The sequence below is a fragment of the Mustela erminea genome, chromosome 17 (assembly GCF_009829155.1).
Source record: "Mustela erminea isolate mMusErm1 chromosome 17, mMusErm1.Pri, whole genome shotgun sequence".
In the NCBI taxonomy this organism is placed as follows: Eukaryota; Metazoa; Chordata; class Mammalia; order Carnivora; family Mustelidae; genus Mustela; species Mustela erminea.
In genome coordinates, this window is record NC_045630.1 from 61,794,271 (window position 1) to 61,821,067 (window position 26,797).

Sequence of the window (26,797 nt, forward strand, 5' to 3'; positions counted from 1 at the left end):
CAGCCTCAGGAGACTGCCTGGCGGAGGGAGGGACAGTCCTGCCTCTGCTCCTCCTGGGTGGTGTGGGGGTGTTTTGTGTGTTTCGGTAAGCTGGCTGTCCCTGGGGGAACCAGGGCCTGCAGCGTGGGGTGGGGACTGTGCTGGGGTCCACGTGTGTGTGTGTGTGTGTGTGTGTGTGTGTTACCGGAGGTGTCGTGGAGGATTAGGTTAGCTTGAATCCCCTAATCCACAGGCTCTATATAGAGGGACCTTGGAAGTCTCCAGCCCAACTCCCTTCTTTACTGATGAGCAAAGTGACTTGTTTAAGGTCAGTTCTCCCAGTGGGTCCTTTCCTTGGGAAATGAACTTGGTCGGGTGCCAGTTCTTGGTGGTGTTGGGAGAGGATGGGAAAGGGGAGCTTCTTTTGAAGCGAGGAAAGGGAATTCTTCTGATGAGGTGGTCCTCTTAAGACTGCTTACTCAGTGTGCCTACTTAGAGCAAGTATAAGGTACTCCCCTTAACACAAAGCCCAAATGTTTAAAAAAATATATGAGTGCAATGATATGAACTATTTCTTACCATTATTATTACCCTGGACTTTTAAAATAGTGCCTTTCTAGAGTATCTAGTGGGAGTTTATATTCGTTAACTATTTGAGGGATGCGGGGGCGGGGGGGTGTCTTTTGGAGGGAGGGATAGAGTCTGGAAGCTTGAGTTGGGATGTATCATTTACTCCATAGAGGAAGGCACAGTGGGCAGAAATGAAGACAAAAAGCTTTATATTGGGGGGGGGGTGAGATTTGATATAGAACTTAGCTTGAATATTAATAAAATAATGCAACCTATATTTAGCTTAGCACAGTGCCTGGCACCTGGTATATAATAAATATTTATTGAATGAATGATGCGTGAATGTCTCTAATGGTTTGTTCCCTTTTCATGCTTCTCTGCCAAGGGAGAAATTAATAAACTCAAGTGGATTTGTGGCTGGTTAGCTAATGCTTGATTGTGTTTACTTACTCAGCATTCCTAGTGTGACTGGCCGTGAATTAAGATGATGACTTAGGAGTGTTTACCAAATTGAAAGTGACCTTATTTAAGTAGACGTTTCAAACTCTTAAAATAATGACCCAAAGGATAGCTGTACTAATTGAAGCAGCATTTTATTGATAGGGGAGCCACCCTTTCCTTATAATTAAAAATAAAAAAAAAAAAAAAGAAAAAGTTCCTTGCTACATCTTACATGATTGCCCAGGAGAGGAATGTGGCCGGTGAAGGCTAAGGGCAAGAATTAATTTCCGGATTGACGGTTTCCTCCCCCGTTCCCCCGCCCCGCCGCCCGGGGGAGGGGGAGGAGCCGGCGAGTGGAGGGTGTGGCTTGGAGGGGGTGGGGGTGGGGAGGCTGCCTTTCCAGTGGGCGGGGTCTGCTGCTTGTTTGTTTTCTCCCTATGAGAGCTGATCGCCCAGCAGTTTGCCAAAGGAGTGATTTTACCCGCTTTCCAACTTTTCTTTTAGGTCTTCCTCCCTCTTTCTGACTTTTCCTTTCCAGGGGAGCCAGTGTCTCCATGTTTCCCCGTTTGATTTCTAGCCTCCTCTTGGGGCTAACTTTCTCTAGGCAGCAGCCTCTGGCTCAGGCTTAGCCGTTTGGCCTTAGGATGGCACGTGTTTTCATTGAGAAAAGTCTCCAACGAATGAAGTGCACTCAAAGTTATTGGCGACGCTGGTCAGCTATGTCTCTTTCTGGAGCACTGCCCTTTTCACAAAGCGTGGGCAACAGCTCGTGTCAAGGAACAGTCCTTTTGCCCAGGGTAGCTGTGTGTGTTGTGGTCCTGAGGTCTGCATACCCACAGGCTGGTTCGGCTTTGCGGGGTTAGACCCCATCTCTAAAGTGCCTGCCTCATTGAGAGACTGAGTAGGTATTTGCCGAACAGAGAAGGAACGGTCGAGACAAAGGCGAATAGAGAATGCAGCCTTTTCCCCATTACCTGATCTCAGAACCCTTAAAACAATTTCTCTTCAAGGAACATCTGTGAGACTATTATTTCAGGGATGTCGCTTTGGAAAGTTCTGAACTAGGCTATTTGCCCTTGGCCGAGTTGCTAAACGTCTCTGGGCTTTGTTTTCCTCATCGCTGTGCTGTACGGAGCGAGGTGAACTAGAGAATAGAGAGCTTCCAACTCTCTTTAGGACTTCCAAACTCCTGTAGAAATGGGAAGGTTTCAGCCACAGCAGGAGGGGCCAGGAGGGGCGGAGAGGAGACCCTCCCTGTTTGGGGCCAGGCTGCTGCAGAAACAGAATTTACTCTCCCCGGTGAGCTGCTCAAGCGTCTCTAGCAGCAGCTGGGTCACCCTTAGTGCTTGCAGCTTTTGATGAGTCCCCCTATGTCCCACCTCGACCCCGGGGCGGCCGTCCTTCCATAGCGCAAGTGGGGATATCAGGTGAGCCCGCTGGGGAGCACCTGGTTATAGGGCTCAAATTCACCAGCTGGGGCTGGTCTGGGGCCGGCTCCTATTTTTAGCTCTCTCTGACAGTCCCTGCTTTCCCCGCCTAATGATCCCTTTTGAGGGTCAGCCTCTCCTGACCCAGAAGTCCCTGATGTTTAGGAGGAAAGGGCTTCGTGAGGTAGCACAAAGGGTACATGACCAAGGCACTGGTTTCTTTCCCTCCCAGGGCCTTGATTTCCTTTCTAGAACACAAGGCAGGATGCTCTCCCAGGGCCTCCCCCTCCCTCCAAGGTCAAGTTCCAGCAAGACCCTGTCTGTGCAAAGAGAGGACAGGTGCTTGGAGCCTGACGACCCCAGCACTAAGGACAGAGATTCAAGCAAGCACAGGGTGCCTGGCACAGTGTAAGCAGTCTGTGAATTTTCACAGTAGGTGTTCCACCCAGAGGCATGGGCGCACGGGCTAGGAGACATGGAGTTCTCACGTGCTTTTATTTGCTGAGGAGAAAACCAGAAAGATATGCTGGTGCCATTTTCTTAAGGGAAAACTGCTCATGTGTTCAACGCAGGACTCTCCGTGGGGTTAGCAACCTAAGGGCACAGAAGTCAAGACTGTTCTGCTTCCTGGGCCAGGAATTTAGTGGATACAGGTCTCTAGAAAGTCAGAATTTCAAACACTTTGATGCAGGAGCTTCTTTTGATATCTGGTTCTCTCCAGACTTTTGACACTGCCTGTGTCCCTTTCAGCAGGGTCATCTCAGCGGGGATGGGGCTTGGGCCAAGTACCATGGAAAGCAGATGAAAATGAACAGGAAGGGAGCCTGGAAGAGAAAAAAAGTCCTAAAATATGGCCGGAAGGTTGGGGCCTAAGGGCCAAATATGTCTGTCTGTCTATCTGTCTGCCTATGTATCTATCTATCTATCTATCTATTACCTATTTTCTATCTGTCTCTGAACCTTTGTCTGTTTTTAGTAGCAGCTGGTATGAGCACTTTTTGCCATGAGCTCTTTTTGCCAAAGTCCTCGCTCAGGAGATTGGACCCTTAGAGCGTGCAGGCCAGGGAAATGCCTCTGGTGCCGTGTTCCCCGGGGATGCCTTTGTTTTCACGCCTTCTCCACATGCCTATATTTCCATAGCGTTCATTCTCCAGAGGAATCCAATGGGAAGTCTTGAAATTATATACCATTTTGGGGTTGGGGGGATTGGATCACATTCTCAGCTTCTAACAAACCTAGATACTATTGCCCCCATGTCTAGGCTTCCGTGAGTACTCATTATGCCTGAAACTCGCGTAGTGACTTTGCCCGAGCCCCTTGACTTAGGAGGAGAACACGGATTCTCTTTTACCACAAGAGAGACGGGGGTCGTATGAGCTTCAGAAGGGGTGAGGTGACTTTGGACAAGCCCTTCAGCATCTAGAGACCTGTTTCCTTTTTGATAAAATCAGTATGCCAAATCTGGCTTCTCCAGGGTTGCTCTAAAGACTGACTGTGATTTAAACAACACAGCGTCTACTGTTTACTATACAACCCGTCAGGCATGGGATCCTCCCAGCAGCCCAGTGAGTCCTAGGGCATGACCCCATCTTGTAAGTGAGGAAAAAGAAACTCTAAGAGGTGTCATTTGTCCAAGGTCATGGAGCTGATGGGTGACGAAGGCAGGATACGGTGGAAGTTTTACTCTAAGAGCACGCTCTTGGTTACTAAGCTACACCACCATCACAGACACAAGTGCCTCAAAATACTCATTATTATTTTTACAGTCTTCATGGAATGAATTGTCCCCTCCTAGGCCCTAAATGGTCCATTAACTTCAGGCCAGACCAAACCACCCATGATACGTGACCTCGTTACCCTCTGGGGTCCCTTGTCTTTCAGAAGATTTAAGATGCTTCTCAGCATTAAAGTCTTACTTTCACCTTTGATATCGTGTTGTATGACTTTCTTCCTTTTGCAGGCGAGGAAGTGAACAGGAAGAGCAACCTTCCTAAGCTCACTCAGAGATCGAGCGGCAAAGCTACCAGCCATTGACTCGTCCATGCCTGAGGTGACTCCGATTCCCTGGGTAGCCACTTCCGTAAGGAGGAATTCTTTCCAAGGTAATCTGGAATGTGCTGTGTCCGTTGGGCAGACCACTGGGCATTTTGTACTTATCAAAGCCCCAGAGAGGGCAGAACCGCTCTAGTGGAAATGTCTCCGTAATCCCGCATGGCTACCCTACTCCCGGCCTGCCCTTAAGGGCAAACTTGGATATTGAAATTCTGAAGCACTGGAATCCTTTGGTGTTCTTTCAGGGGGAATCTGTACCGTACAGAGGCCCTAGGAAGTTAGGAGGAGGACCGAAGGAGATTGAGTCTTGTCTCTCCTTCAGCATTCCTTGTGGACAGATTTTCAGGGAAGTAGGTAATGTGGGAGGTAGAAACTTGGAGCACAAGCGCCTCGGGCACCATGAGAGGTTTCCTCACTGGAAGCCATGGAGAGAGGCCATCTTGGCATTTGGCGTAGCAATTGAAAAGGAGACCATTCATCCTGAGAGAGGTTGATGAGAAGGTCTCTAAGTCTCAAAGTGTTCCTAGTGTCTTTGAAAGCCTGTTAGTTTTTCGGAAGGGCCGGCTGTCGGAGGGACACAGGTGTATTATTGTGCTATTCCCAGGAAGAATGGGGGGAGACCCAGGGAGCTCCTGAGAAGAAAGCTGACTCGACTGTGGGCCTTGCAAGGAGTGTCCCTCCTTCTCATCAGAGCCCACAAGCCCACTTCTGCAGCCCGGGTCTTCCTAGCGTTTCACTTCTTTGGGCAGACAGAAGTTCCCTCCACGGCCTGGCCGTGGGCCCAGTGAGACAAAAGTGGGGCAGAGCAGATAGTGGAGCGACTGGTTAACTTTGTGATAAATGCCTTTGCTCCTGTTGCCTGGCAGACTCTCAGTCTGAGCCCTTCTGCACGAGACCCCCAGTGTCCCAAGGGGCAGGGGCAGGATCGCTAACCTGTCACGGGGTGCACATAGCCCCCCGCTTCATGGAGCAAGCTCTCGACCTTCCTGGACAGCTTATTTCAGGCAAAGGTCTCTCCACTCCCCAAAGCCAGAGAGGATGAAAGGTCAGGAAAATGCCTCTGAGAAAATCCTGGTGCGTGCGTCCTGCTGCGTCATCTGGCCGCTCGCCTTCACCCCTGCTCCCCCAGCCTACAGCTGCGCGCTTCTGTGCAGAAACGGGCCGCGCTGGGTTCTCTCCGAGATGGATTCTTTTGCTGTTGCCCTAGTAACAGAATTATTAAACCAAGTTCCAGCCTCGGGAGTATTTGTGCCTGGTGAGGTAATGTCTGTCGCATGCAGCCTTTTCATTCCTAGCCCCAGCCCCTCGCTTCGGGCTCTCGGTATCTCGCCCCTAGACTGATGGGCTCGGCTCCTCCCTGGCCCCGGATGCCACCTGCTCCCCACCTCCACCCCGGGGTGGCTCCCAGCTGAGCAACAGCCTTTCTCAGGCTCAGAGGCTCTGTGTTGACCAAACCCCCATCAGCCTGGCATTCAGAGCCCCCCATCGTGGCCCATACCACTTTCCAAAAGCCCACAGTGCTCCCTTCCCAAAGCCCACAGGGCTCCCTTCCCAAAGCCCACAGGGCTCCCTGCACTTTAGCAGAACAGGCTGTGCCTGAAGTCCAGTGACAGGGAGGAGATCCAGGAGGAACAAAGACAGAGAATCCACAGGGCTTAGGTAGCAACTGGTTGGTGAAGACGCAATAGAGTGGAAGGCTTAAGCATCTGGGCTTTGGAATGAAACTGTCTATAATATTTGAGCTCAATAGCTGTGTGACCTTGAGCAAGTTTCTCTTTCTTCTTTTCTTTCTTTTCTTTTTTTTTTTTAAGATTTATTTATTTATTTTAGAGAGAAAGAGTGCAGGAGCTGGGGGAAGGGAAGAGAGAGGTAGCAGACTCCCTGCTGAGCTGGGCTGGGGCTCCATCCCACAACTCTGGGACCATGGCCTGATCCAGAGTCCAAGGCTTAACCGACTGCATCACCCAGGCACCCCCCGACCACCCCCACCCCTGGGCTAGTTTCTTCCCTCAAGTCTCAATTTCCTCAAAGACTACATAGAGATAATGGTGGTACCTTCTTCATAAGGGTTTCTTTGCCCAATTAAAGATCTTCTAGAACAGTTTGCTTAGTATCTGTGTGTGCAGAATCACAGCAGCAGTTTTACCTGGGATGATGATGGTGGCTGACAGGTGAAGGGTGACCCTATGGGAAACGGGGCCGAGGGTGGCTCCAGATTTGGGCGAGTGGGGGGAAATGCACAGAGAGAGAATCCAGGTGCAGAAGGAACCCGCTGGTGAGAACGGATCATGTTTTCATTTGGGGATTCTGAGTTTGAAGTGTCACAGCTCACTTGAATTGATCATCGCTGAGTACCAGGCCCTAGCTGGTATTGTCACATTCTGTGCATTGTCCCTTATATAATTCCCACAGCACCGAGATGGGGATTCTTAACACGTGGCAAGATCAAGCAGCTTGCCCAGCGGGTAAGCAGCAGAGCTGGGATTTGAACCCAGGCCTTTGTGTCTCCAGCGGCTGCACACTTTTGACTACTATATGCACTGCTTCCTAAATATCTTGACTATGGTTAGGAGGTCCAGTCCTTTTGTGTGTGTGTGCATGTGCGTGTGTGTATTGCACACACATGCACTTTAGTGCTGAGGTGGTCTTTGGGGGAACATAATGGGTTGTGTTGCTTCCTGTCAAGGCAGTGGTCTGGGGCCAAGGGACCTCTCACTCGGGGTCCCTGTGTGGAAATTTGTCCCCTGGACTTGGGGACCTCTTTTATGACATGTGCTGCCCTGAGCTTGTGCTCCGAGCCAGTGGCCCAGTGCTCACCTCTCCCCCGGTCTCATTCCCAGTCTCTCCCCACATGCTGTACTTGGTCTTGAAGTGCATTAATATCTCTGAACCTCAGTTTCCTCCTCTGAACAACTTAAGCAGTTATAGAATTACAAGAAGCATCAAAAAAGATAGATGTTTCTTGAGGAGAGGGGCTGTTTCTGATTTCTCAACATTCCTAGAGCCTGGGCCAGAGCTGGGCTTCACCTGCTGATCTCTGTGAATACGTGACCAACCGACTGTATAGATAGTTCTGTATGGTGCTGGGTCCGCCCCTTTTGTTTGATCCTACTGAGATGGCTTCCCTTTCCACTTACTGCTGTCCTGGATGGTCACCCCAGTTTTCATGCTTTGGGGATGACTCTGTTTAAACTTACAGTGTCGGCTAAACCACGATGGCAGAATTGGGCTACAGCCCCCGTGCCACGGGTTGGGTGTGTGCCCGTATATGTGGTGGGGGATGGGGAGGTGGTGGGAGGTGGCAGGTGTGGAGAGACAAGGGGGTCGTCTGGATCATATGTCCTCTACAGACTTCCTTGGTGATGGAGAAAGGTGTTCTGAGACCCCGAGGGACGTGAGTTGACATGCAGTAAATGGAGCCCAGGCTATGACTGAATCTTAAAGGCCAATGGGTTGGTGTAAGGAGGGGAGGGCTTTGGGAGGAGATTAGGTTGTGAGGGTGAAGCCTCACGAATGGGATGAATGCCCCATCACAGAGGCCCCAGAGAGCTCCCAGCCCCTTCTGCCCTGGGAGGGTGCAAGGAATCTGAGACCTGGAAAAGGGCCCTCCCAGCACCTTGATCTTGGACTTCCAGCTCCCAGAACTGTGAGGAGTAAATTTCTGTTGTTTACAAGCCCCCCGGGTGGGGGCAGTCCGAGTAGACAGCAGGGTACGATGAGTGGCCTTTTAACAGGAGTTTTCTCTTCTTTTATTAACAATGCTTCAACATGGCAACTTTTAAAAATATTTTTCCCCTATCATTTCAGGTAGTGACACTTTCAGTAACCTGCATCTCGCTTTACTTGCTATCTAATTAAGACTTAACCTCTAAAAATGCACATTTAATACTCAGCATAAACCCTTGACTTGTTCCCTTTGAAGATAAACAGGTGAGATAGCTTCTTGAACTCTAAATTCTGTGATAATTAAGATTAGTTGCCATAGAGAGAAAGAGAGGGAGAGAGGCAGAAATGCATGAAAATGGACCATACTTTCCATGTTTAGGAAATTCATTGAGTTAAATATTCAGGGCCATAAAATCTACCCAGACCCAGATACCTATTAATCTGCAGGCCACACAGTCTCCAGAGTGATCTTTCATTGTCAGGAAAGCCTCTAATTGCTCTGCTCCTTTGCTCAGAAACTTCGAATGGCTCCCCGCTGTCCTGGGTACGGATGGTGTCCCAGACCCTCAGGCCCTGGCCCGACCTCCCTTCCCCAGCTCCTGTGCTCCCAGCTCGCCACATCGGTGATGGCGGCGCCTGCTGCTACCTGCTGCGGGCCAAGCCCCCCGACATGATTTACCCTTTGGATTCTCTCTCTCATCCTCTCGTGGCTTTGCGAGTTCCTGCTCACTCTTCCAGAGCCAGTTCAAATTCCACATCCCATTTAAATGTTGGGCCCCTTTGGATTCTTCCAGACAGTTATTCTGTCTTTGTACTTTTAGGACAATTCTTATTATAATGCACCGCAATTCCACATTTTCCCTACTAGACTGAGAGCAGCTCGGGACGCAGGGACCCACTTATTATATGAATGTGTACCATGCCTTCTGTGAATATAGACCTAGTCACATGGTATCTAGCTCATCGTGGGTCCTGGATCACTCTTGTTGGAGCAAATTAAGTGAATGGTATTACATGGCCAGTTAATAGTCTGTGTTATGAAGTAGGACCTTATCAAGATTTCTTCAGAGGACAAATGAGCCAACTGAGTATTGTCTTGGCGTGCCATATCAAAGCTGCAATTCTGGGACTCCTGGGTGGCTCAGTCAGTAAAACATCTACCTTTGGCTCAGGTCATGATCCCAAGGTCCCGGGATCGAGTCCCGAATTGTGCTCCTTGCTCAGCGGGGAGCCTGCTTCTCCCTCTTCCTCTGCCTGCTTGTGCGTGCTCTCTTGCTCTCTCTCTCTCTCTCTGATAAATAAATAAATAAATACAATCTTTAAAAAAATAAATAAAAGATGCAATTTTTTAAATTAAAAAAGTCCCCTTGTTGAAGGCGGTTGTCTTTGCACACCCAGCTGTAGGAGTGTGAAACTAATCTGGAGCTTGCTGTTACCCCTCTGGTTAAGTAGTAGAAAGGGCAAAGTTTGAGTCCATAACAGAGTCCTTTCTTTCACGATGCCAGTAACATCCTCTGGACACTGCAGACACTCAGCGGTGAGAGGCCTTATCATTTGGTGTTGCAGATGTGAGCTGTGGAGTGAGGCGGACGTGACCGGGTACCCAGCCTCCAGAAAAGTATTTAACAAAAGGTAGTAGCTGTTATTTTTGTGCAGTTTTGTAATGGCTCTGGGTTATGAACAGAATGTGTAACAGCAATGCAAAATGAGACACTAACATATTTCCCCCAAGAAATAGCAAGTGAAGTAATCATTGCTGATTTTTCTTTTCACTACTTATTTGTGTGTGTGTGTGAGAGAGAGAGAGAGAGAGAGAGAGAGAGAGCGTGAGCACAAAAAGGGGGAGCAGCAGGCAGAGAGAGAGGCAGACTCTGTGGAGCAGGGAGCCCGATGTAGGACTCGATCCCAGGACTCTAGGATCATGCTCTGAGCCAAAGGCAGCCGCTTAACTGACTGAGCTGCCCAGGCACCTCATCATTACAGATTTGCTGGTGAGTTAAAATGTGGTTTGTTATTAGTAGCTGTTGGAGACTTGTCAGGGTCTAAACCCAGTCCCAGGAGATTTCCAAAAGAACTGCTTGACTAAGGTCATCCGGGGGAAGCTGCTCAGATACCTGTGGTTCTGAGCCCAGCGAGCCCGGCAGACAAGGTTCCTGGACTGAAGAGTCCCAGGATGTGTCTGGTGAGGCTGGGACACAGCTAGAACCCAGCTGCCTGGAGACAGATCTTCAGCTCCGCCACACGACGGGCACGCAGGTCAGGCAAACTCTGCCCATCTCTGCCAGATCGTCGGAGCCCAGCGCCTCCTGTCCTGCATAGGAAACCCCCGAAGAGGAACTTCCTTGAGGCTTTTACATGAAAGCTACATCCACAGCCGCCTCTTGATTCTGTCCCTATCAGACCTGTGACTCCCAAAGCTTGTCATTCATTTTGACTCTCAGAGGGTGAGTGTGTAGTCTCTGACAAATACCTTTTTTAAAAATGGAATCTCCTGTCCCTGGTGTGTTCTTAGGGATTCCTCCCTCTGATCATGCATCAGCGAAGCAAAGAGTTGCTTTATTTAATGTACCCTGCTTTTATGTTACTTTGTTTTCTTTTTCTTGTTTAAAGAAAAGAAGTTTCTGTAGTCAGCTTACATACAGGGGACTGTGGAGCATGGGAAGGAGATGACAGTGTGGAAGTCTATGAAAGAGGCTGAGGTCTGACATGACTAGGGTGTTCCTGAAGGTTCCAAGAGTGCCCACAGCCTGGCCCCCAGCCCTCGTGTTGGACCAGTGCCCCTTCTGAACTTTCAGAAGCTGCTCTGTTGTGAGAACTCATTCTCCTCCTCCCTCTTCTGAAAACCAGGAGTGGAGCGGAGGGGTAGGCTTGTGGCAGGGGCCCTTGCATGGAGGTCTAGCCAGAAAGAGTCTGGAACCAGGAATGTGGGGAACTGAAGATTAGTCCTGGTGCTTTCCTAAACTCCTGTGCAACCTTGGACAAGCCCTTCACTCCCTAGTCCCAGGGAGTTTCACCATCCCTGAACCCAGGGAGCTACATCTGTGGGTCTTGGCTACCGTGGAGCCAGGCCAGGGACAAGCGGTAGGGCAGGAAAACAGCGGCTTCATCTCCGACTGAAAGGTGCACTTCGGCTGTACTCTTTTAACACCTTGTCCAAGGCAATGATGTGTGATTCTGAGACTGCTGCGATCTGGAACTGGCAGCCTGGGGGGCTGGGATAGCAGGAGTCACCAGGAGCTCAAGGGAGCTGTAACCTGGAGACAGCAAAGCTCTGTGCTTCCTCGGGAGAGGAAGTGATGGGGCTCCTTTATTTATTTATCGGCTTTTTAAATTTATCTATTTAGTTTAATTTTTATTTTAATTCTAGTATGTTTGTTTTTTATTTTATTTTTTAAAGATTTTATTGATTTCTTTGACAGACTGAGATCACAAGTAGGCAGAGAGGCAGGCGGGGCAGGGAAGGGGGTGTGGAGCAGGCTCCCTGCTGATGCCAGGATGCCGAGATCATGACCCGAGCCGAAGGCGGAGGCTTTAACCCACTGAGCCACCCAGGTGCCCCTGTTTTTTATTTTTTTAAATGTTTTAGACAATGTTTATTTTTTATCAAGTTTTCAGTTTTAATTCCACTAGAGTCAACGTGCAGCGTTATATTGGGTTCAGCTGTACAATAGAGTGATTCAGAATTGCGTACATTACTCAGCACTTATCCTAGCCCGAGGTGCTCTTTAACCCCCTCCCCTATTTCTCCCGACCTCCTTCCCCATCTTCCTCCTGGTGACCAGCAGTTCGTTCTCTATAGTTAAGAATTTGGTTTCTCAGTTTCTTCCTCCCCCTCTTTGTTCATTTGTTTTGTTTATGAAATTACACATGTAAGTGAAAAGTACATGGGTTTTGTCTTTCTCTGACTTCTTTCATTGAACATTAGACTCTCTAGCTTCATCCGTGCTGCTGCAAATGGCAAGATGGCATTCTTTTTTATAGCTGAATAGTACTCCATTGTATACATTTGGCACATCTTCCTTATCCATCCGTCAACCAATGGGCACGTGGGCTGCTTCTATAACTTGGCTATTATAGATAATGTTGCTATAAACATAAGGGTGCATGTATCCCTTCGAATCAGTGTTTTCATACTCCTTGGCTAAATACGTGCTAGTGTGATCACTAGCATTGAATCACTAGGATTGAAGGGTAGCTCTATTTTAAATTTTTTGAGGAACCTCCATACTGGTTTCCACAGTGGCCACCCCAGTTTGCATTCCCAGCAACACTGCACGAGGGTTCCTTTTTCTCCACATCCTCGCCAACACTTGTTGCTTCTTGTGTTTTTGGTTTTAGCCATTCTGATGGGTGTGAGGTGATATCTCGTTGTAGTTTTGATATTTGCATTTCCCTGATGTGATGGCTGATGTTGAGCATCTTTTCATATGTCTGTTGGCCATCTGTCTGGTTTCATTGGGAAAATGTCTGTTCAGATCTTCTGCCCGCTTTTTAATTGGATTATTTGTTTTTTGGTTTGATTTGGGTGAGTTCTTTATATATTTTAGCTACTAACCCTTTATCAGGTATGTCATTTTCAAGTATCTTCTCCCATTCCATAGGTTGTCTTTGCTGTGCAGAAGCTTTTTATTTTGATGTAGTCCCAATAGTCTATTTTATTTTATTTTTTAAAGATTTTATTTATTTATTTGAAAGAGAGAGAGAGAGAGAGCACAAGCACAAGAAGGGGAGGGTCACAGGGAGAAGCAGACTCCCTGCTGAGCAGGGAACCTAATGCAGGACTCGATTCCAGGACTCCAGGATCATGATCTGAGCTAAAGGCAGTCATTTAACCAACTGAGCCACCCAGGTGCCCCCAGTAGTTTATTTTGTTTTTTATTTCCCCTGCCTTAGGAGACATATCTAGAAAAAAGTTGCTATGGCCGATGTTGGAGAGATTCCTCCCTGTGCTCTCTTCTAGGATTTTCATGGTTTCGGTCTTACATTGAGGTCTTCATCCATTTTGAATTTCGTTTTGTATATGGTGTAAGAGAGTGGTTCAGTTTCATTCTTTTGCATGTAATTGTCCAGTTTCCCCAGCACCATATGTTGAAGAGACCGTCCTTTTCCCTTTGCCTATTTTGCCTTTGGCCAGTACCATACTGTTTTGATCACTACAGCTTTGCAGTGTAACTTAAAATCTGAAATTGTGATGCCTCCAGTTTTGTTCTTCTTCTTCAAGATTGCTTTGGCTCTTTGGGGTTTTTTGTGGTTCCAAACAAATTTTAAGATCATTTCTTCTAGTTTTGTCAAAAATCCTGTCGGTATTTTGATAGGGATTCCAGTAAATCTATAGATTGCTTTGAATAGTTTGGACATTTTAACAATATTTGTTCTTCCAGTCCGTGAGCATGGACTAACTTCCCATTTCATTGTTCAGCTCCAATTCCTCTCTCATCAGTGTTTTACAGTTTTCAGAGTACAGGTCTTTCACCTCCTTATTTAAGTTTATTCTTAAATATTTTATTATTTTTGGTGAAATTGTAAATGGGATTGATTTCTTGACTTCTCTTTCTATTGTTTCATTATTAACGTATAAAAATGCAGTGGGCTTATGTACATGGATTTTGGATCCTAATGGGGGGTCCTTTTACGTAAGTTGGTCAGGGAAGGCCAGCCTGGGGGATGACATAAAGGAGAAGAGTGGGGGCATGAACAAAAGATCCCAGGGTTGGGGGGATGTGCCCAAGGTGTGGCTATGGGAAAATGAAGTGTGATTGGAGATGAAGTCACAGAGGTGGGCAGGGGACATAGCCCACAGGCCCTGAGGCTGTGCTAAGGAATTTAGCTTTTATTCTAAGTGACACATGAAGCTACTGATGGTTTGGGCAGTGGGATAATAACTGATGGGTGTTTTACAAAGTTCCTTCTGGCTGTTGTGAGGTGAACAGACTGTCAAGGGGGCAAGAGTGGAATTGAGGGTGACCAGGTGGCCCAGTGGATGTAGCCATAATCAGGAAGCAGGTGATAGTGGCTTGGTCTAACAGATTTATATTTTGCAAATAGAATCTGCCAAGTATGGGGTGTGAGAGAAAAGAAACAAAGTGATTCCAAGATTTTTGATCTGAGTGGGAGAATGTTTTACATTTACTAAAATGAGGAGCCATGGGGATGGAGGGGCTAGTGTGGCGATTGCTATTTTCTGGCTCAGGTGTGTTAAACTCAGGCTGCCTGTTTCATGTCCCAGTGCCAACATTTAGAAGGCAATAGGATGTATGAATCTGGAGGACATGGCTTCGCTTAGCACTGGAGATAAGAAATTTGGGTGTCATCAGATGATATTTTAACCCCTGGGCCCCAAGGAGCATCAGAGATTGAATGCAGAGAAAGAATGTGGGGAGAAAGCCAGGACCGATTCCAGGGTCCCTCTAACATTTAGAGTTTGGGAAGAGGAGGAAGAGGCAGCAAGGGAGACTGAGATGGGACAGCCAGGGAGGAAGGAGAAAAATGTAAGAATGTGGGATCCTGGAAGCTGAGAGAGCATCAAAAATGTTGGCCAAATCTCCCAATTCTTTTTCTTGTTGGTACTGCTTTGCCGCAGCTCATGTAACTGGTAGCATTTAGATGGTTACCAGTCTTCTGCGGGTAAACAGTAAATGAGTAAATGAGCTGGACTTCATCAGTGGTTCTGGGTAAGGCTATCATAGGGAACTGTTTAAAGAACTCTGCCCTTTAAGGAGAAAGGATAGCCCTGGCTTGTGAAGAGCACCTTTGTCATATGCATAAAGGAATATTAGGGAGTCAGAGTTTCAGAGCGGGAAAGCCTATTTGAAACCACTAGTCCCAGCCACTGCTTCTGTGGGAATGAAAACAAACTTGTCCAAAGTCATCTGGCCCCTTTGACAAAGCTGATGTTAGGACACAGTCTCTTCACTCTCAGCCCACACTTGGCAGAACTGCATGTTGCAGACCAAGGCATTTCCAGTAATCGGCTCCCCCAGACTGACTGAGCTGCAGGATGTGAAGGTAGCTTGACTGAGCAGTGAGGTATAAATGAGTGAGCCAAGCTTTGGGGCCAAACCAACCTGGAGTGAATCCTGTGTCCAGCTCTTACTAGATGAGCATCAAGGTGCTTGACTCTGAACCTTGCTCTCTGTCACGTGGCATTGTCACCTATCACAGCTGATGTGCTGGTGCGAACCCTCTGACCCACCCCACGTGGTGCCGACAGTAAGTGGGAGCTTCCTCCCCACCAAACCCTGCTGCTGCTTCCTTCCAACGCAGTGGTTATGAGAAGCAAATTGGAAGGTTCCTCCCAAACCTTGAAGGAAGCCAAGACCTCAGAAAGCAAACCAAAAACAGTATTCTGTGTGGATGTGTGTAATTTAAAGCTTTGTTTTGTTCTGAAAGTAATGGCCCAACTCAAATGTCTCTAAGTAAACCGTGAACACATTAGAGCCATCCCTCTGAGAAGACATGGGGTGATAAGACTGAGAATGATTAAGTAGAACAGAAGTCCTTTGACAATTCTTATTTTTTTAAAGGATATATATATATTTGAGAGAGAGAGAGTGTGTAGGGGCAGGGGCAGAGGGAGAGAATCTCAAGCAGACTCCCTGCTGAGCAGGGCTCGATCCACAACTGGTGAGATCATGTCCTGAGCCCAAACCAAGAGTTGGGACACTTAACTGACTGAGCTATCCAGACACCCCAGCCCTCATTTTAAAATCAAAACCTAGTTCTTCTGAGTTCTTCCCTGACACTGATGCTTTGGGGAAAAACATGGAAAATGCAGAAAAGTATGAAGAAGAAAATAAAAGTAATACATAATTCCATACCCACTATTATTTTTTGGGTGAGCTTCCAGTCTTTTCTATGCATATTTGGCCATAGGCCACTCAAATGCCCCTTCAGCAGAGAGCTGGTGAGCAACTTTGGAAGTGGCCTCAGCATTTGAACCAAAGTCCCACTTTCTAGAGCTGGCCCCAGCTGGTGCCTGAGCATGGCTGCCTGTGTACCATAACAGCTGGGCAATTTTTCAGGCAGTTTCTCCTCAGATAGCTGTTGGGTTTTTATTTGGCTTTGGGACATATGTAGTATCTACATTTTTATGTAGACTGATGGGATAATTTTTTTCCTTTTTTGACTTCTTCCAGCGTTTTTATGCCTGAAAAATCTTTCTTGTCCAGATATCAGGCAAATCTTCAACTACATTTTCTCCTTTTGTTAATAGTTTTGTTTTTTAAGTCTTTAATCTGTCTGAAGTTCATTTTGGTTTATGGTGTCAGGTGAAGGATCTAGATAGAGCTCTTCTTAAATAGATTCCCTAGCAACACGTCCTGCTTGACCAAAGGCAAGTTACTTCATCTTCTTTTAACGTCCATTTTCTTATTCAGAGAGGATCAAGGAAATCCTACTACATGGGGGTTAGGTTGAAGAAAAAACAGGTCATTGATATGAAAGCATTTTACAAATGCTCTAGAAATGTTGGTTTTTGCAGTTGTGATTAAGTGAGAAGATCAGTGTGATTGTTTCTTTGGCATAGTCTTTTCCCTGTCCACTTATGAGAACAATACCAACAGGGCTGGGCCCCAGGATCCCAACAAACCCAAGGTATTGGGCCCACAGAGAGGTTTTAGGATGCCACAGAGGAGTTGAAATATAGGCTGTTTATAGTAAATATAGTTCAAGGCTGCATATGTTTATGGATGAGGAGCAAAGGAGAAGTTCAGAGTCTGTATTGGAGAGGGAATGGTGATCTATCAGGGAAAGTGGCCAAAGCCTTTCACGAGAAGATAATATCTGATGAAGGGAAACATTTAACTATTTGTTTCTGAAATTCTAAAGGACCACAGAGCAGGTGGAAGTTCAGGAATGATAGAGACACATGGCCTGGCATGGGAAGAGGGAGGGTTTCCCGGGCATGCTGTGCTGTTTCAGAGCTGGCTTCTGGGGTTCGTCAAAGTCTGGCTCAGAAGGGTGAGTTAAAGAGTGCTCCATTTAGACAAGAAGAGACCTGTCTTATTTCTCATCAGAGGGAGATGCAAAGGAAGTTTGCTGGCAGATGGAACCAACTCTTAACCACCGAGGAGAGAATAGCTGAAGATCTAACATTATATGGAAGGCTCTCCAAAGTTAACCCTTTCACCTCCAAATTATTTACTCGCTTGTTTTCTTCTTTCCTCTTTTTAAATCTACAAGCATGTTTAAAATGTGTTTAACAAGGGAAGGCTACAGGAGGTCTGGGTTCTGGTGGAACTCCTAAAATAATCCTGAGCGTAGGAAATGGTAGGAGAGAAAGAAGTATGGAAGAAGAAAAAGAAGATGAAAAAATGCATTTCTGGGGCAGCTGGGTGACTCAGTGGGTTAAGCCTCTGCCTTTGGCTCAAATCATGATCTCAGGGTCCTAGGATCGATCCCTGCATCGGGCTCTCTGCTCAGCGGGGAGCCTGCTTCCTCCTTTCTCTCTGCCTGCCTCTCTGCCTACTTGTGATTTCTCTTTCCGTCAAATAAATGAATAAAATCTTAAAAAAAAAAGTGAGGAACTCTGTCTCCTTCATTTTTGATTTAGGGAGTTTAGTACAGACAGCAGGACGCTGTGGGTGCTATATGTACTGACTGGTTGAGTTAGGGAGGGCACAGACTAGAGAAATTTCTTTTGGTTAACCAAGAGTTAACATGGTGTTCTTGAAGAGTAATTGGTGGTGGCTGAGTTATGGTAACACTGCACATTCCCCACTAAGTGCACATTTCCTGTGCAAGACATGGATTTGATGGGGCCTTTTCGAAGTAGGTGACTTAGGCAGTTCTTTTTATTGGGGGGCAAGTCAAGATAATTTGGTCTGGCTTTGGAACCCAGTTTCCCATTTTTCCTCATCATGGGGCCTTCATCCTAGCCAGGCACGTCTACTCATTTATTTCCCCAGTCTGAATAGAATGCACAGATCCTGTCTCTATACCTTTGTGTATGCTGTTCCTTGCAAAGCCTGTACCCTCTTCTCTTTCCTGTCCTGAGATCCTACTCTCCTTCGAGACCCAAATCTAGCTGCTTTCGTAAAACTGTCTCAAAAGCCTTCTGACTTTCCTCCTTTCCCTGCACTCTCCCCTCTGAATTTCTCCCCTCGCTGTACTGTGTATGTAATTTATTCACACTCACAGAATCTGATGTAAAGTTAGTGTTTTAGATGCGTATATTTAAATCTCCCACCTACATAGGGGCACCTGGGTGGCTCAGTTGGTTAAGTGTCCAACTCCTTTTTTTTTTTTAAGGTTTATTCATTTATTTGAGAGAGAGAAAGAAAGCACATGGCTGCACACAGAGTTGGGGGAGGGGCGGGGGGAGAGGGAGAAAGAGAGTCCTCAGGCAGACTCCCTGCTGAGCACAGAGCCTGGCATGGGGCTCAACCCCAGGACCCGAGATCATGACCTGAGACAAAATCAAGAGGCAGACTTTTAACAAACTGAGCCACCCAGAAACCTCAATTGTTCAACCCTTGATTTCGGCTCAGGTCATGATCTGAGGGTGGTGAGATCAAGTCCCATGTCAGACTCCATGCTGGGCATGGAGCCTGCTTAAGGGTCTTTCTTTCCCTTTTCCTCTGCCCCTTCCCCCTAAAAAATCCAAACCCAACCAAACCAAAACAAAAGAACTCCAACTAAATGATATATTTCTTATTGTCTGAGACCTAGTTTTATATTTTCTTATTAGTCCCCTCATCACCCCCCCACCATAGTGCTTTGTATAAATTTGTCCCCAGACCAGGTACCCAAAAGTTATTTGATAATTTGATGATTTCAGAAGATTCCATGATGTTCACCTCCAGGTAAATTCTCTTTGTGATGCTAACAAGGCAAGAACAAAGACAATCTTTGATTTAGCTTTGCACATGGAGCCTACCAACAAGGGGAACAAAATCACTGCTGTGAGGGTATGTAAGCAACGGGTCAGTGTTCCTCTTTCCAAATTCTACTGGTAAGTCGGACATACAAGGCAACCGAGGCATGAGTCTGTCTTCTGTGTGCAGGCCGAGTGTGGAAGATAGTAAGACCCTGATGACTATGGGACTGTGTGGTGAATATGATAGAAGTGTATAGAAAGCGGTGTGGGAGCCCCGAGGGAGGGTGTTAAAATAGATGATCGGGGAGGATTTCCTGGAGGATGCAGTGCTCGACTTAAATTTAGGCATGGAAGAGAGGGAGGAAAAGATTTTGTTCACCATCACAGTCCAAGTCAAGAAAGGGTGTGTGGGGAAATGTAGAAAGGGAACTTTTCTAAGATAAAGTTATTTTACAAAGCAGCAGCATTGGGAAATCAAGGGAATTTAATTACAACTGCCTCACGAGCAGATTTGAAAAGGAGTGGGAGGCTCATGGAAACCTTAATTGCTGAGAAAAGTTAAGAGGAGAAATATGACAGAAGTAATAGGTCTGTATGTATGTCATGTCTGATTTGTCATTTTTGTAGACAGGCACTCTGCCTCTTGCCTTCTTGGTTAGAGAAAGAAAGATCCTTCAGCTGCTAAGGTGAAGATACCATTTAGGATGCAGAAATGGGACCTGGAAGTACTCCTGATTCCTTTTAGGGCAGAAAAGGTCCATCTCAGGTTACCTCATTGCAAAGAAGAATAATAAGCATTTGTTCAGCGATAATAATGTGTGAGGTGCCTAAAGGAGCCCCAAATGAGGCTAAATAATTTCTTCCTTCCTTCACAAAATAAAAAACAGCTTGCCTGATTTCTCTTCCAATTTATTTTTGTGGTTTTCCATTCCTTTGGAAATCCAGGAGGATGCTTATTTTATGAGGTTTTGTAGACCAGCCCTTCCATATTCAAAGAGGGTACTCTTGTATGCAATAAGCTGGGTCTTTAAGATGAATGCAATATGCAGGAAAATGTGATGAATGATATGGCATTAACAACTTTTAGTTTGTAAAGTGGCTGCATGTTGAAGGCATCTGGAAAAATTGTAAATCACAGCACATCCAGAGCATAGGTGACAGATGTCAAGGCAGAGGAGTGGCCAACTGAAAAGGATGGAACTAGACCTCCTGGGTTCCACATAGGTATTTCTATAGAGAGGGAAAGATGTAAGGAAGTTTCAGCTTAGAGGAGCTAGAGAAATCAAATCTGTTGGTACACAAAAAAGAGAACCAATGTGGCTAAGAAAAGACTACATACCTGAGTAGCAGAGTAGGTTAGACCACCTCCAAGGTTCTTCCCAACTCAAACTTTAATTCCATGACTCCCTGAATAAGGATTTAATGAGATTTTTTTCATAGACACTATGTCATAGGCAAACAGAGTCCTTGGATATATATATATACACACACATACATATATGTATATATATATGTGTGTGTATGTGTGTATACACATACACACATACATAGAAATTATATACAACTTAATTATATATAATTAATATATATTAATATATTTAGTTTATTTATAAAATCTATATATTATCTATTAAAGTTCAGGAAAGTTATATATATAATTATATTTAATATAATGTTATATGAATATACATAATATTTATATATAATATACAAATATACATATGAGGTATATAAATATATAATTATATAAATGTAATTATTTAATATACATAATTTTCCTGAGCTTTAATACTTATATTTGTGCAGTACTTTACAGTTTGTTGGGACTTAATCTCACAGAATCTATTTGTTATCTGTTGCCAAAATGACACCATGTAACAAAGACCCATGCCATCTCATTGCCATACAACAATAAGTGTTAGTCATATGTCCAGAGGTTTCTTAGGTGGCTGTGAATCTTGGCTAGCCTTGTTCACTTAGTTGGAGATGGGCTGCTATCAGTTGATCTAGGAAGGCCTTAAGCTGAGGTGACTTGGGTGACTCAGCCCTGATCCATGTTTCCTATCTTTCAACAAGCCAACCCAGACATGTCCTCAGGTGGCAGAAGAGGCACAAGAGAGCAAGCAGAAACATGCTAGTCCTCATACACTCATAGACTCACCAGAGGAAGTCACAGGGATGAACTCCATGTCAAGGTATGCAGAAATGTGCTTCATTCCTTTTGTTAGAGCAGTTACAAAGCTACTTGATAAAGGCTGTAGATATGGGTGATTATAGCAATCTACTACAGAAATATTGCCTCACTTAATCCTTCCTGTGTAATGCATTACCCTTGAAGACTGGTATTATTCCTGCTTTTCAGATTAAAACATGGACACCAAAGAGGTCAATAATTCTTTTGAGGTCGTGTGGACCAGAGGAACTGGGATTTTTATCCTCCTGTTATAAAACCAAGGCACTTCCTCTTGTTCTTCTCATGCTTAATTAAGAACGTGACTCCCAGGAGTTTTGTCAGAGACTTCCTAGAGGTAGATTGGTAAAGTATGTAGCCCTCACTGTTGTGTGAGTTGGGAGAATACACAAACTTCTACTTATCTATTCTTATCCTTCTAAAATAATATATTTTAATATTTATATTTATTTATAAGATATAAATAATATATCGATTCAAGGAATTTACTAGTCATCTAAAAAACAGCTTATTTGTGATTACGTGGTTGCTTTTTGTATTTGTCAGAGTGGGCTAAATGCTGTAACTAAGTATCCTTACATCTTAGTGGTGTAGTAAAAAGTTTATTTTTTTGTTCGTAATGGCCAGAACTCAGACCACATCTAATAATAAACAAGAGTAGAAAATATAATTGAACTGTATGGAGAAAAGAGAATACTGATATACACTTAGCAAGACTCAAATGAATGGACCAAGTTTTGCAGGAAAACTAGGAAGTAAGTAGTAGTAATAGAAGGTATAGCAAAGGAAGATAGAAAAGAGGAGCCCAGAGCTTGAGACTTCATCCAAGGAAATGTGTAGGCCCTTGGCTCTAAGATATTATGTACAAATATACTCTCTACTCTGTAGGCAGCATGACCATTATGAATTAGGAATTTAAGAATTTATATCTGATTATGTCATTTCTCTCCTTAAAAGCCTTCAGTGTCTACCCTAAGAATAAATGATTAACGTGTGTTACACAGTCTTTCAAAATGTATCCCATCTGTCCAGCCTGATCTACTGCACCTTCCCATTTACCCTTCTGTTACTTAACTATAATGGTCTTTTTTATTTGCCTTAAATGTAAGAATCTCTCATCTGTAGGCCATTAATCATGCTATTTTTTCCATTTGCTCAGAATCTTCTTTTCTGAAACTCACTTCTCAATCTTTCTTTTTCTGGCTAAGATTTACAGATTTGTCAGTTCTCAGCTTAAAAAATTATACACCCTCCTAACAACCAGAGATAGGTCCAAAATTAAGAAACCATAGCAGAGATCCAAGAAACTCAGAGAACACCCAACAGAGAACACCACACAGGATAAATACCAAAACACACACGTTTATATATATCATTCAAACTGTTAAAAGCCAAGAGATATTCTTGGAGACAGCTAAGAAAAAAGACACGGTGCATTTAGATAACAACTACAGCAGACTTCTTGTCGGCAACTATATAAGCCAGAAGGCAATGGAATAGCATTCTTAAATTGCTGAAAGAAAAAAAAGGTCAACCCAGAATTCCATACCCAAGAAAAATAACTTTTGAAAATGAGAGAGAAATAGAAATCTTATCAGACAAACAAAAACTGAAAGAATTTACTTCCAGCAGACCTAGGAGTGCAAAAATGTCAAGGGAGGTTCTTCAGGCAAATGAAAATGATATCAGAAAGACTCTTGGATCTACACGAAGAAATAAAGAGCACTAAAAATGGAATAAATGATAAGTTTAAATACATTATTTCTTACGGGGTGCCTGGGTGGCTCAGAGGGTTAAGCATCTGCCTTCAGCTCAGGTCATGGTCTCAGAGTCCTGGGATCAAGCCCCGTGTTGGGCTTTTGGCTCAGCAAGGAGACTGCTTCCCTCTCTCTGCCTGCTTCTCTGCCTACTTGTGATCTCTCTCTCTCCCTCTGTGTCAAATAAATAAATAAAATCTTAAAAATAAATAAATATATGAACCACATCTTCTCTGTCCATTCATCTGTGGGTGGACATGTAGGTTCTCTCCATAGTTTGGCTATTGTGGATGTTGCTGCTATAAACATTCGGGTCACTACGTTTGTATATTTAGGATAAATACCCAGTAGTGGGATTGCTGGGCCATAGGGAAGCTCTATTTTCAACTTTCTGAGGAAGCTCCATGCTGTTTTCCAGAGTGGCCGCACCAGCTTGCGTTCCCACCCGCAGTGTAGGAGGCTCCCCTTTCTCCACAACTTGTAAGTCCCTGACTGGTTAATTGTAGCCATTCTGACTGGTGTACTGTGGGATCTCACTATGGTTTTGATGTGTATTTCCCTGTGGCTTGCTTTTTATTAACAATGTATTTTGAAGAATAGGATTTTTAATACTATGCAGCCATCAAAAGAAATGAAATCTTGCCATTTGTGATGACGTGGATGGAACTAGAGGGTATTATGCTAAGTGAAGTAAGTCAGTCAGAGAAAGACAATTCTCATATGAGCTCTCTGATATGAGGAAGTTGAGATCCAGGCAGTGGGGCCGTGGAGGGAAGGGAGGGAAAATATGAAACAAGATGGGATCGGGAGGGAGACAAACCATAAGAGACTCTTAATCTCACAAAACAAACTGAGGGTTGCCGGGGGGAGGGGAGTAGGAAGAGGGTGGTTGGGTTATGGACATTGGGGAGAGTGTGTGCTATGGTGAGTGCTCTGAAGTGTGTCAACTTGGAGATTCACAGACCTGCACCCCTGGGGCAAATAATACATTATATGTTAATTTTAAAAAAGAGAAAGATTAATAAATAAATAAATAAATAAATAAATACATTATTTCTTGAAATATTTTTCTGCTGTGTTTTCTCCTTCTGGGATTCCAAATACATGCATATTAGCATGTTCAATATTGTCCCACCATTCCTGGGTGCCCTATTTTTTTTTTTCAACTCTTTTTTCCTTTGGGTTTCAGTTTGGATAATTTCTACTGATCTAGCTTTAGATTTACTTATTCTTTCCCTGGCTATTTCAAGTCTACTGATGTGCCCATTCAAAGCCTTCTTTATTTCTCTGAGTAAGGTTTTCATTTCCAGCATTTCCATTTGATTCTTTTTTACAGCTTCCCCTCTCTTGATGGAAGTTACCCATCTCATCATGTGTGTTTCCCACCTTTTCCACTAGAGTCTTTTAATATAGTAATTATATTTATTTAAAATTCCCTGTTTGAGGGCATCTGTGTGGCTCAGTCAGTTGAGTATCTGCCTTCGGCTCAGGTCATAATCTTAGGGATCAAGTCCCACATCGGGCTCTCTGTTGAGTGGGAAGTCTGCTTCTCTCTCTCTCTCTCCTTCTGTGCTCTCTCTCTTTCTCAAATTAAATAATATCTTTAAAAAAATAAAATTGCGTTTGATGGTTCTTACATCTGTGTCATCTCCGAGTCTGGTTCTGATGATTGCTTTGCCTCTTGACAGTGTTTTTCTTATTTCCTCATATACCGTGTAATTTTTTTGACGAAACCCAGAGGTCTTGTATAGGGTATCAGAGACTGAGTTAAATAATCGTTACACCTGGAAGTGGGCATGTCTTTCTGATTCTTAGAATTTAGTGTGGAGGACTGAGTGTGCCTACTTAGCAGTTGAACCAGTCTGGGTCTTGTTGCTATGGTTACTTTCAGTAGGGTAGTTTTTAAATTCCTCTGGGGTTTAGGGTGGTGGCTGGTTTGCTAGAAGGTATTTTTCCGTCAGTGTCTGCTGTACCTTCGGGTGTAGATCTTCCCTTTGCACTATGCTTCTGTGGGGGTGTCTCCCATGCTTTTGCATCCTTTGAGCAGTAGAATACTCTCACTTATTACTAGATGTTTGTTGGTCTCGTGGTGGGGAAGCATTCTCTGATGTTCTAATTAAGTGTCAGTTGTAGACAGGTCTTAGTGTCTCTGGATCTTGGAAGTGGTGCTTTTGTAGTGGTTGTCCTTTACCTTTAGCTATAGGGCTGAGTCTAGAACATATTCCTGCTCCTTCCCAAGGCTATAGAATTTGCCCCTCCACCCCTAGATCCTTTGCCCCAGCTTCAATAGCTTTTTCACCAGCATCCTAAGATTGACAGGGTTGTTGCCATTCTACCAACATTTCAAGGCTAGATTTGATAAGGGATAAGAATCCAGGTGGAGTTTCATGCATTTCCCAGAGCTACTCCTTTTCCCCAGGCCATCACATAGGATGCTACCTGAAGACTCATGTCCTGTTCCCCATCTTTTTTGTGTATACTTAAATGAGGTCTGTGTAGGAAAACCCACAAGAGGGTAGGAATTTGCTTTTGTCTATGTCCCCAGGGGTTCTATAGTCTCTTGCTGACCTAAGCTCAGCCTTTAGAAATTTGTTGACATTTTTAGCTGAATTATTTTGATCTGGGCCCAGTGGCATTGGCCCCAGATAATAAAGTTCTTATATTTATCTCTCTCTGGAGGTGCCCGTAGTTTCCTTGGATTTGGGGTTAGCTGGTTATCCTTCAGTCCTAGCTCTCCAATGGGTTCAAGAAAAGTTGTGATTTTGCAGATTGTCCAACATTCTTTTGGCCATAAGGGTAGGAGTCATGTTCTTTCCAGTTCTCTACATCCTAAGTGGGAAGATAACACATAATTCTTAAAACATTTGCTATCAATTTTTTCATTTTATAAGAGTGTAGGACAGTATTTATTGTAGTATCAATTCAGACCATCTGTATCAGAATGGTAAGTTTATTTAAAATGCTGATTCTGAAGCCAACTCCAGGCTTATAAACCTTAGTCTAAGGGACATTCATTTTACCAAGGTCCACAGGTAATCCTCATGCATTTTGAAATTTGAGAATTGTTGAATTCAAAGTTAGCCATGAACATTTATTAGCACTTATAATGTACCAGGCTTAATACAAAGATTATCTTATTTAAATCTCATGACAAACCTATGATATAAGTACTGTTATCATCCTCTTTGTAGACTATGCAGCTGGGTCTTGAAGAAGTTAATTGGTGTGTCCAAGGTAACACAGCTGGGATGTGGCAGAGGCCAGATTTGAACCCAGATGGTCTGATTCTAAAGCCCAACTTCTTTTTAAAAATTGAGATATAGTTCAGATCTCTATCATTTTAAGTGTACAATCAGTGGTTTTTATTATAATCACAAGATTATATAATCGTCACCACTCATTCTGCATTTTATTTTTGTCACCCCCAAAAAGAAATTTGGTATCTGCTGGTAGTCACTCCCCATTCCCCACCCCCTCCAGCTCCTGGCAACCATGAATTTACTTTCTATCTCTATGGATTTGTCTTTTCGGGACATTTCATGTCAATGCAGTCATGCAATATGTGGCCTTTTGTGTCTGGCTTTTTTCATTTAGTACAGCCAGAGATCATAACCGCTGAGTCAGAAAATTAGAAACGGGATTGTATCTGCTTAGACAAAAAGGACTTATACCTGTCAGCTTGCTAGTGCAGGAGGAGTCAAGATACCCAGGAAACACAAAGATAAGAATGCCATTCAGTTTAATGAAGACTAATAAAGACTACGTGTGTGCCCTGGAGAGCAGTTTCACGTGTGAGAGCAGGGGATATCTAGGTTGTGGTCTGGGAGTTCAGGGTCGGTTGTCCACTGCCAGTTCCAGCCACTGGTGGCCGAGTTACCCCTTGGGCCCCAGATGCTGG

The 26,797-nt window shown here is 44.7% G+C and overlaps 1 protein-coding gene across 1 annotated transcript in view; it reads left to right on the forward strand.

The window, feature by feature from the left end:
• The first annotated feature begins 2 nt into the window (after positions 1–2).
• The window catches only part of RXRG (retinoid X receptor gamma), a 128,745-nt gene continuing 101,950 nt past the window's right edge, over positions 3–26,797 (forward strand). Inside the window, exons 1-2 of the mRNA XM_032318470.1 lie at positions 3–85; positions 4,378–4,519. The gene's annotated coding sequence lies outside the window, so the exon portion shown is untranslated. The remainder of the gene's footprint in view (positions 86–4,377; positions 4,520–26,797) is intronic.